This window comes from Lissotriton vulgaris, chromosome 11, assembly GCF_964263255.1.
Source record: "Lissotriton vulgaris chromosome 11, aLisVul1.2, whole genome shotgun sequence".
Taxonomy (NCBI): Eukaryota; Metazoa; Chordata; class Amphibia; order Caudata; family Salamandridae; genus Lissotriton; species Lissotriton vulgaris.
The window spans coordinates 636,302,747-636,313,044 of record NC_141699.1 but is presented as its reverse complement, the minus strand read 5'-3'; the positions used below and the strand labels follow the sequence as shown (position 1 = coordinate 636,313,044).

At 44.8% G+C, this 10,298-nt stretch overlaps 1 protein-coding gene across 1 annotated transcript in view; it reads left to right on the top strand.

The window, feature by feature from the left end:
• Positions 1-10,298, top strand: part of LOC147683273 (uncharacterized) — a 1,451,334-nt gene that overhangs the window by 461,733 nt on the left and 979,303 nt on the right. The window lies entirely within an intron of this gene.

The following is a 10,298-nucleotide window of genomic DNA, read 5'->3' as shown; positions in this document are numbered from 1 at the left end:
TCCACTTTAAAATTCTTTGGACACATTTTCTCCGGTGCGGGGATGAAACCTGATCCAGACAAGATAGCGACTCTGAACAACACCAAGAGTCCTCAGGGTGTCAGTGAACTAAGATCGTTCCTGGGGATGGCCAGCTACTGTGCCCGTTACATCAGAGACTATGCGACCATCAGTCATCCTCTTCGCATCCTCACCAAACAAGGCCAACCATTTGACTGGACGCCCCAGTGTGAACAGGCGTTCAGAGAGATCAAGCGTGCAGTAGAATCTGCTGACAATCTCTCGTACTTCAATCCTAGACGGAAGACTGAAATCACTGTAAATGCCAGCCCTGTGGGGCTGGGGGCTATCTTAGCACAATATGACAATGACTCTGACCAAAGGCGCATCATTGCCTATGCCAGTCGCAGTTTGTCCGATCCTGAAAGGGCATACTCGCAACCTGAGAAAGAGAGTCTTGCGGTGGTCTGGGCATGTGAACATTTTCATGTTTTCATCTACAGCAAGCACTTTACTTTGATCACCGATCATCAGGCGCTAGTCACCATCTACGGCAACCCCAGATACAAAATGCCTCCGAGGATCGAGAGGTGGGGCCTGAGACTTCAGGAATATACTTTTACCATTGTTCACAAACCAGGGAAGGCAGAGAACCCGGCTGACTATATGTCACGACATCCTCATGCATCATCGGACTCCAACCCTTCCATTGCCGAGGAGTACATCCACTTTGTGGCCGACCAAGCACTGCCACCTGCCATTCCCATGGAACTTATCCGAGAAGTCACGGCGCAAGATGCTATCTTGCAGAAAGTACTCCGCAGGATTCAAACCAACCGGTGGAGACATGATCCTCAAGAAGAAGACAATGACCCGGCTGTCAAGCAAGAGATGCAAGCATTCCGACATGTCTGTGACGAACTGTCTGCTACCACAGATGGAATAATACTACGAGGTCAACGGATCGTAGTCCCCAATCAACTACGGCAAGGCGTCATCGACCTTGCACATGAAGGCCATCGAGGAGTTGTATCAACAAAGCAAGCCCTCAGGGAACGCATGTGGTTTCCCCTCCTCGACCAAATGGTAGAGTCCACACTGAAAGATTGCTATCTGTGCCAGCTGACCAACAAAGGTGACCCACCGGCCCCATTGCAAATGACCACCCTACCCAACGGAGTATGGCAAGAACTCGCCATGGATTTCTACGGACCACTATCCTCTGGCAAATACGTGGTGGCCATAATCGATGAATACTCACGATATCCCATCGCGCAATTCGTGCCATCCACAAGCACCTCTAGCACTCTCAAGATGCTGGACGAAGTGTTTGCAACATGGGGTGTCCCCAGAGAGGTGAAAACGGACAATGGACCTCCGTTCAATTGGCATGAGTTCAGTGCGTTTGCAAAACACCTGGATTTCAATCACAGGAAGATCACACCTCTTTGGCCACAGGCGAATAGCACCATCGAGAGATTCATGGCCATGCTCAAAAAGACATTCCAGCAAGCCACGGCTGAAAGAAGGACCTGCAAGTGGCTCTCAACGAGGTTCTCAGAGCCTACAGGACAACTCCTCATTCAACCACCGGACAGTGCCCTGCGACGCTGATGTTGGGGCGCCCCATGAGGAATCGCATCCCGACCTGGGAAGGGGCCCTGCGAGCAGTGTCACCGATCCGCAGCCATCTAGAAATGATGGCGACTGATAAATTCAACAAAGACGAGATGAAATCATATGCTGATGCCAAAAGAAGAGCGAGATCACCATCCTTGCATGAAGGAGATTACGTGCTTGTCAAACAAGACCAACAAAGAAAAACTGACTGTCGATTCCGAGATGAACCTTTGCTGGTTACCCAACAGAAGGGCACCATGCTAACTGCGGAATCTGATCAACGGCGAATTACCAGGAATGTGTCGCACTTTAAGAGATGTCCTCGGGACCTGAAAGGACCCTTGACGAATGTGACTGAACTACTCATTCCGGAAGTATCAGACCAAGTTGACCCAGAGAGTAAGGGTCAGCCAAGCGAATCTTTGATTAACAAGAACCCTGGGGCCATGGCTATGCGACCCCGCCGAGATGTCCAGCGACCCAAAAGACTCATTGAGGAGATATGAGTTAGCACACTGTTCTGTTTGTTTATTAAGAAAGGGGGAGATGTTATGTGGTCAGCAGTCTAGTAGATGGGTGGGTGGAGCTAGCTAGGGTGGAAGGGAAGAGGAGGAGCGTGGACAGGATGGGGCTAGTTAGAGTAAGGACAGGGACACAGAAGGAGGTAAAGAATAAAGCTCCTATACAAATATACTTATGCTTGTCTGTGGTCATTACTAAGATATGGCAGGCGGGACTTCCGCCTTCTGCGTGAAGCCCGCACCCACGCAGTGCCTAGCAGAGAGCAGCACTCGTGACGCGGGGCTCCCATGCCTGGGGGAGAGCCCTGCGTTGGTAGCGGCTGAGGCCGCCGATGCAAGTGCGGGGCTCCCATGAATGAGGGAAGCCCCGTGTGTGTGCCAGGTGATGCGGCGGAGATATCAGGGGAGTCGCGACAAAAGAGCCAGGTGAGTGCGGGTCTTAGAGAGAGAGAGGGGGGGGGGTTGTGGCTGTGTGTGTGTGTGTGTGAGCGTGCGTGTGTGTGGCTGTGTGCCTGCGTGAGAGAGACAGGAGGGGTGTGGCTGTGCCTGCATGTGTGTGCATGCGTGCTTGCATGCTTGTGTGTGGCTGTGTGTGTGCGTGCGTGTGTGTGGCTATGTGTGTGCGCGCGCGATTGCGTGAGGCTGACTTGCTGTGAATCTGGGACAGGAGATGTGCACAGCGCAGGGCTGTACGTGCGGGTCCACGAGGTGAAATCGCTGAGGGAAAGCGCGTATCCATCCCCTGTCCAACATTCCTTGCAAGTCGACAACAATAGGTCTTTCGCTGGAAGCAACGCTTTGCACTGCTAACACCAGCAAGACCTAAAAAGTGGGGGTAGCATGCTAGAAGGATAATACCTTCCTACAGGCATCCAGCTATGACTTATTTTCCTACATTTTTCCCTGTCCCCTAAAAATTAGTACAGCCGTAAATGCTTGTTCACTACTCATTTAAACGTATTGTATGATTAACTTAGGTTCCATACACTATCAACTTGAAGGTCTTTCAGAGCAGATATCAGCTCTGTCAAACAGAGATTTTGTAAAATCCCTATCTGCATCTCTATCCATTTAGATGCTTTTAATGTACCACGCTTCGCCTTCAACAAAGAGAAGGCATATTAACTACAAGTGCCTTCTGGATTGCCAGTTAGCCCAAATTCCACTCTCACCTAAGCTTGAGATACATTAGAAAGATGAAATAACCGTTACACCTTAATTTGGGAAACATTTAAAAAGTAACCTATGTTTCCAAGGAAGGCTAACGAACCATAAGACAGGGTGGGAATTAATTTTGCTTTAATTACCTGTAATAAAGGGGCCCATCTACTGCATTTATCTCAGTCACCTAGTCCTTGACTCAAGTTGTCTCAACAAAGGGCGTTGTATGTAAAGGGGGCAGCCACCCTGTATCAGTGCTCGAAATGTCCAACAGTGTATTAGATTCTGGGGTTGTGCATCGGAACCCCACGGAGGGGCATGACCTGCTTTCGACCTTCTGCCATACTACAGGAAATGTCCTTCCTTTGTCCCTAACTGTGTTCTTTCCCCCTCAAATGTGCATAGTGTTAAAACACTTTACCCAGATTTTTCATATGTTATTAGCCATTGCCTAACAAGACTACCCCTCTGTCGGGTCATTTGTGGAACTGGTGCAGTCCTCATAGAGGATATTGACATGTAAAGGGTCTTTTCCTCAGTACTATTAGATATGACATGAGTGCGACCAATTGGGATACTACCCGGCCTATGCTTTTAGGGGCTAGGAGTAAGTATTTGAGATACATGCCTCTGTGGCACACATCTAGGCATCTACATTCCCTCTAGGATTCTCAGGAAATCACTCATGGAGCCACTATATACCACAATTCTACCTCTAGTACCTTTAGACCTCTCTCTTCATGCTACAACACTGAGATTTACACTAGAATGAGAATAATGCCATATAATGAATGTCAAGATGCTTTTGGGAATGGGGCAGAATTTCAACCTAGAAAACCTATAAAAGTGTGGGTAGTATCACCATCCTTCCACTCACACTAACATAGAAAAGAAAAAGTTTCTTCCAGAATTAAATGAATTGAAGAATATCTTCCAGTACACAATCAATATTTAGCTCAAATATATTGCTCATTAACATGTATTACAACAATGCCTAAGTCTGACGTTAACATTGGTGGTCTACCATTGCATAGCTAAAGCTGGGATTAAGATGCATCAACATGAGCCCATGAATCTAATGAAAATAACCAGAATTTTGATAAGCTTTTATGAAGTAAAAGTAGACTTCTGTATTTGCTTAAGACATCCAGCATGTAGGGACAGATGTGTGAGTGTACCTAAGAAAGTTATGAACCATGTACTGCGAACAAGAAGTGCAGTTGTTCCTATTTGAAAATTGCATCACTGCTATCGATTTTTCAACATGCAAGTTATGGGCATCCTTGATGAATCAACACTTCACAGGGATCCTCTCCCCAACCCCCCAGAAAGACCCAGAAATCAGAGCTGCAACTGGAGCAAAGTCTCACAATCAGACTCGATTATCGGACTCGCATCCAACCAGCTGAAACCCAACAGCAGCCTGGACCTCAGCATGACAAACTTAACCCCTGCCACGCTGATGACGAGCCGAGCTCGTCATGTAAAGTGCGTTTTCGCAAATCTCAGCGTGCGAGCGGAATAACGCTAGCGCGCATGGTGTTAAACACCTGGATCTCAGACTACACGAACACCCTTGCACCAGTCAAGCACACCAAACTCAGAAGAACAAACAAGCAAGCAAGATGGTATATCGAAGACCTCGGGAACTCCAAATGTCACTGCAAACAACTAGAGAGGAGATGGAGAAACAGCAAGAGCACCACTGATAGGACCAGGTACAAAACGTCACTCAGCCATCAACTATGGGAAACAAGAAAATAAGCCCTCACAACAAGAATCAAAACCAATCCCAACAACAAGGAACTCTTTGCGATCATCAAGGAATTCACCAACCGCTCAGGCACAGCAAATAATATCACTCCTTCAAAAGAATTTTGCAACAACCTCGCAGATTTCTTCCACGACAAAATAGCTGAGATCTAACGAAACTTCAAGCCTCAACCCAATCCGTCCGTCTTCATCAACCAACCCACCACCACCGACATGACAGACACCCATTTAACCGAATGGAACCAACTCATCCACCAAGACACATCAGCCATCATGAAGGCCGTTAAGAGAGTTTGGTAATTTACAGAGAAGCATCTGAAATACATGAATTAGTGTTGTCAGCTTAGGTTTTGTTACAATCTTCTGCAACAGGTGTGAACGACGATCTTGCAACCACACATGTAAGCATTTGTAACTCTGACTCCTTTAGATCTTAATCCCACTCAATGCCCCAAAAACATTTTTATTCACTTTTTTCCCAAAGATTACCACATTTGTTTTCTCAAAATTATCTGTCATGAAATATTTCTTTACAATATTCATTAAAAAAAAATTTTTAAGCCTCTGTAAACCCATGCCTGGCTGATTGAGGAGTACAATGTCGTTGCACATTGTAAGGAAGCTAACAGCCGACCGCTGATTGATGGAGCATGGGACTACGCCTGGTTTAGAATCAGGCTAAAATCTGAAATATATATTGTGTAGGAACTCGCACAGCGTGAATAATCAATTAATTGATTGTGGTGATGATTTGTAGCGTGCAATCGGATATACACTGTCTAACCCAACAGTGAATGCACGAGGCTAATGAAATGGGAGGTCCCCCTACCGGGAGGAGAACATTCCGATGCACAGCGGAAAGACCGTGGTCTTAATCAATAAACCAAATAGTCCAGAGTTTGTTAGTGTGTATAAACACTTTTAATCTTCATTAAGTGAATATTCAAGCATATTCAGCTGTTTATCAACAAATCCAAAGTTCGTCATCCAAACATGGTAATCCTTTAACACAAAATCCCCGATGCATTTCGGGCATAAGCCCTTTATCAAGGGAATGCTCTACAAGAAAAACAAACGTAACCACAATAAATGCAAAGTAATCAAAATCAAAATACGATCGAATGCAATGAGACATAAGCCGTTTGTAAGGTAGCTAAACAAGAGGTGATGTGAATGCATCCTTATATCAGACTGGTGAATAATGACAAATAGCGCTGTTTGATGGAAAAGAGACCCGAGGTCCCGGGAGAGGTAACCATGTGGTGAGCGAAACCGGAAAAGAAAATCTGTAACATCTAACACCCTCGTGAATTAAAGTAAAATCGGAAGACACGCGAGCGTGTCACAGCGTTGAAAAAGGTGCTCCCAAATAGACTCACACAACAAAATTTAAATAAAGTCAACAGGCACGCGAGCGTGCCGCCGTGTATACAGAAGTGCTCCCATGCTGACTTACGTGAAATGGTTAGTCGGGTGCCTAACGGCATGCCAGAGTTTGAATACGAGGAAAGACAGGTCTGACATCAATATACTGACGAGTATCCAAGACAAAAAAAGGACTCAGAGTGAGAGAATAGTAAACAGTGTGAAAGGACTACAGTGTTAGAAACATACAAAAGGAAACGCAGTGAAAAAGGTCGCCATATTAAAAGGGAAGAATATGAGATATAGAGGTGATGAAAAGAGCAAGTATGAAATATAAGGGTGATAAAAAGGAGACATAAACATATAGAAACAAAACATGTTCAAAGGTAACAAAGGAATTCCATTCGTGAAAGACAGTTCTGAACGTTTGATTGTTGTATCAAAATACTCCAAAACATCCAACCGCTTCCAGGCCATCATTAGAAAACACTGGTCCATCCTCACCCTGGAACCTGATTTCAGGGGCTTGTTCAATAGACCTCCTATCTTTGCATTTACACGGGGCAAGAATTTAAAAGAAATCATCTCTAAACCCCACAAAGACGACACACAGATGGTTTATAAAGGACTCAGACCCTGTTACAATTGTTCCAACTGCAACAACTGCATCACTGGCAATGTCATCAGCCATCCCATGAAAGGGCATCCCATCAAACTCAAAGTGAACGCAACTTGCAACACTAACAACGTCATTTATCTTTTGAAATGTCCGTGCGGCAAATGCTATGTTGGGCACACTGAAAGAAAAATCCGCACACGGATTTTAGAACATAAAAGTAACATCCGTACCACCAATCTAAAATCTACTGTAGCTTCGCACTTTGCCGAATCTAGACACACTGTAGCTCAACTGAAATTCCTGATTTTGGAACAAGTACCAACAACACATAACAACAAGAACACTCTGCTTAAACGTGAGAACTACTGGATCCGACTTCTATCCACGATGGCGCCCAACGGGCTGAACGATCGAATGGAATTCCTTTGTTACCTTTGAACATGTTTTGTTTCTATATGTTTATGTCTCCTTTTTATCACCCTTATATTTCATACTTGCTCTTTTCATCACCTCTATATCTCATATTCTTCCCTTTTAATATGGCGACCTTTTTCACTGCGTTTCCTTTTGTATGTTTCTTACACTGTAGTCCTTTCACACTGTTTACTATTCTCTCACTCTGAGTCCTTTTTTTGTCTTGGATACTCGTCAGTATATTGATGTCAGACCTGTCTTTCCTCGTATTCAAACTCTGGCATGCCGTTAGGCACCCGACTAACCATTTCACGTAAGTCAGCATGGGAGCACTTCTGTATACACGGCGGCACGCTCGCGTGCCTGTTGACTTTATTTAAATTTTGTTGTGTGAGTCTATTTGGGAGCACCTTTTTCAACGCTGTGACACGCTCGCGTGTCTTCCGATTTTACTTTAATTCACGAGGGTGTTAGATGTTACAGATTTTCTTTTCCGGTTTCGCTCACCACATGGTTACCTCTCCCGGGACCTCGGGTCTCTTTTCCATCAAACAGCGCTATTTGTCATTATTCACCGGTCTGATATAAGGATGCATTCACATCACCTCTTGTTTAGCTACCTTACAAACGGCTTATATCTCATTGCATTCGATCGTATTTTGATTTTGATTACTTTGCATTTATTGTGGTTACGTTTGTTTTTCTTGTAGAGCATTCCCTTGATAAAGGGCTTATGCCCGAAATGCATCGGGGATTTTGTGTTAAAGGATTACCATGTTTGGATGACGAACTTTGGATTTGTTGATAAACAGCTGAATATGCTTGAATATTCACTTAATGAAGATTAAAAGTGTTTATACACACTAACAAACTCTGGACTATTTGGTTTATTGATTAAGACCACGGTCTTTCCGCTGTGCATCGGAATGTTCTCCTCCCGGTAGGGGGACCTCCCATTTCATTAAAATCTGAAATAAACAAATTAAAACGAAAGGAAGCAAGCATACCACCTTGCTTAGACCCCCATTTGTTTTCACGTTTTCTAAAACTGTGTCATTTTCTCTCCACTTTTTTTGTACTCCATTATTAAAGAAGTTGACTAGCAGTAAAGTGCCCAGAATTTACCAGGCGACTAATTTCCTCCATAGCGAGGTCCTAACGACATGATTGAATGTTTAAGAAACATCAAAGAAGTAGAGTAGCTATTTTTTTAGGAACTGATTTGTTTATTAACACAGTCAAGCAGATCAAGTTGTCCAAGGTGCTGAATTTTGCCGGGAAGCCTGTTTGATTGTAATGAATTAATGTTTCCTCAGTTGCCTAAGCTTCCAGGTCAGCCAAGAGCAAAATAGCAAAACATTTGCTTCAATATCCATTAAGCGTATAAGTCTATAGCTGTTGGGACTGGTATGTAATCAGTTTTATAAATTGTATGTAAAAACAACTCTTTTTTCAAGATTCTAGTATGGAATCAATAGCCAAGCAATGTTTAAATACATTCTGCAGGGCAACTGCCCAGTACTCTGGGTCTTGTTTTTTTATCACAGCAGGAGGCCATTCTGGCCAGGTTTTCCGTCCCCTTGGCATCTGATGATGCATTCGAATATTTCTGGCTGGTAGTATATCGGAGGTTTTTCCTTAATCTTCACTTTGCTGGACAGACCCTACATCCTGTGAATAGTAAAGATCCTTTATGTAACCCACCCATGTGGTTTGATCGACCATATTTCCCTCTGCGAAATTTCAGTCTTTTTCCAGGTTATTATTAAAATTTTAAAAAAAGGGTCCCACCATTTAGAATCCTTTGCAAGTTCCCTTGCATCTCATAGAGATTTTTTTATGAGCCGTCCTCAATTCCTTCAGTTTCTGTGTTTGATCTTCGCTATCTTCAGACTTTTTCAATGTCTTGGCTTCCTGATCCGGGGCTTTCTTTTGGGGTCTTGTTCCCTTGAATACCATTGTTTGTGATTTGGTCTCCTAGTGCTGTTATAATGATGTTAATGATCCACTAAGATGGTTCAAAGCTTGCTTAATGCTAATTCCCAAGCAGTGATCAAATCACAATGTGTGAGAGGTGTCGTCTGTAATGCTGTGTGGGTGGGTGAACTTCTCCCCTGGGTACAAGTTTTTAAATCTCTTCAAACCCAAGCACCAGGCTCTGCGGGAGACCCCTCATACTACAGCACTGGAAGGAGAGGTTAGCCAGCCTGTGCAATGCTTGGTGCATAGACATGTTGGTGCCAGGTATGGCACCTCAAGCCATCCCATGCCCACAGCATACATGCTACTGTGCCCATGACACCGCGGGGACCTCTAGGTGGTAAATAGAAGGCAGCAGCCACCAAGCAGGGAGCCACACTGTCTGCCTCTTCAGCAGTATTTGGTTGGAAGAGCGTTGGATGAAGCCAGAAATGGGCAAACTGGGCCTGTGAACAGGTAAAACATAATTGCATATCGGGGGCACCCAAGATGCCCTGCGAGAATCTAAGGGTCAATGTTTCCCACGCAACTCAAGGCTGCCTGACAGCCCACACCAGAGCCAATAAGCTTTGAAGTCACCTGAGAAAATGTCTAGTGAGGGGGATGGGTATATTTATATACAGGTATAGGAACTTAGGGAGGACGACCATGGCAGTCGTGCCCCCTACAGATAAAGCGATCCGGGCCAGATTGGGATCCACTCCTCCAGCCAATTCACTGTTTCACCATAGTTCACCCTCCAGAGTTCATCCACATCTCTGTAAAGCCAGACCCCCAAATAGCAGGCTGGTTCTGATGGCCATTGGAGCGGGTACTCCGAGTAAAATGGGTCCATCTCTGAAGTA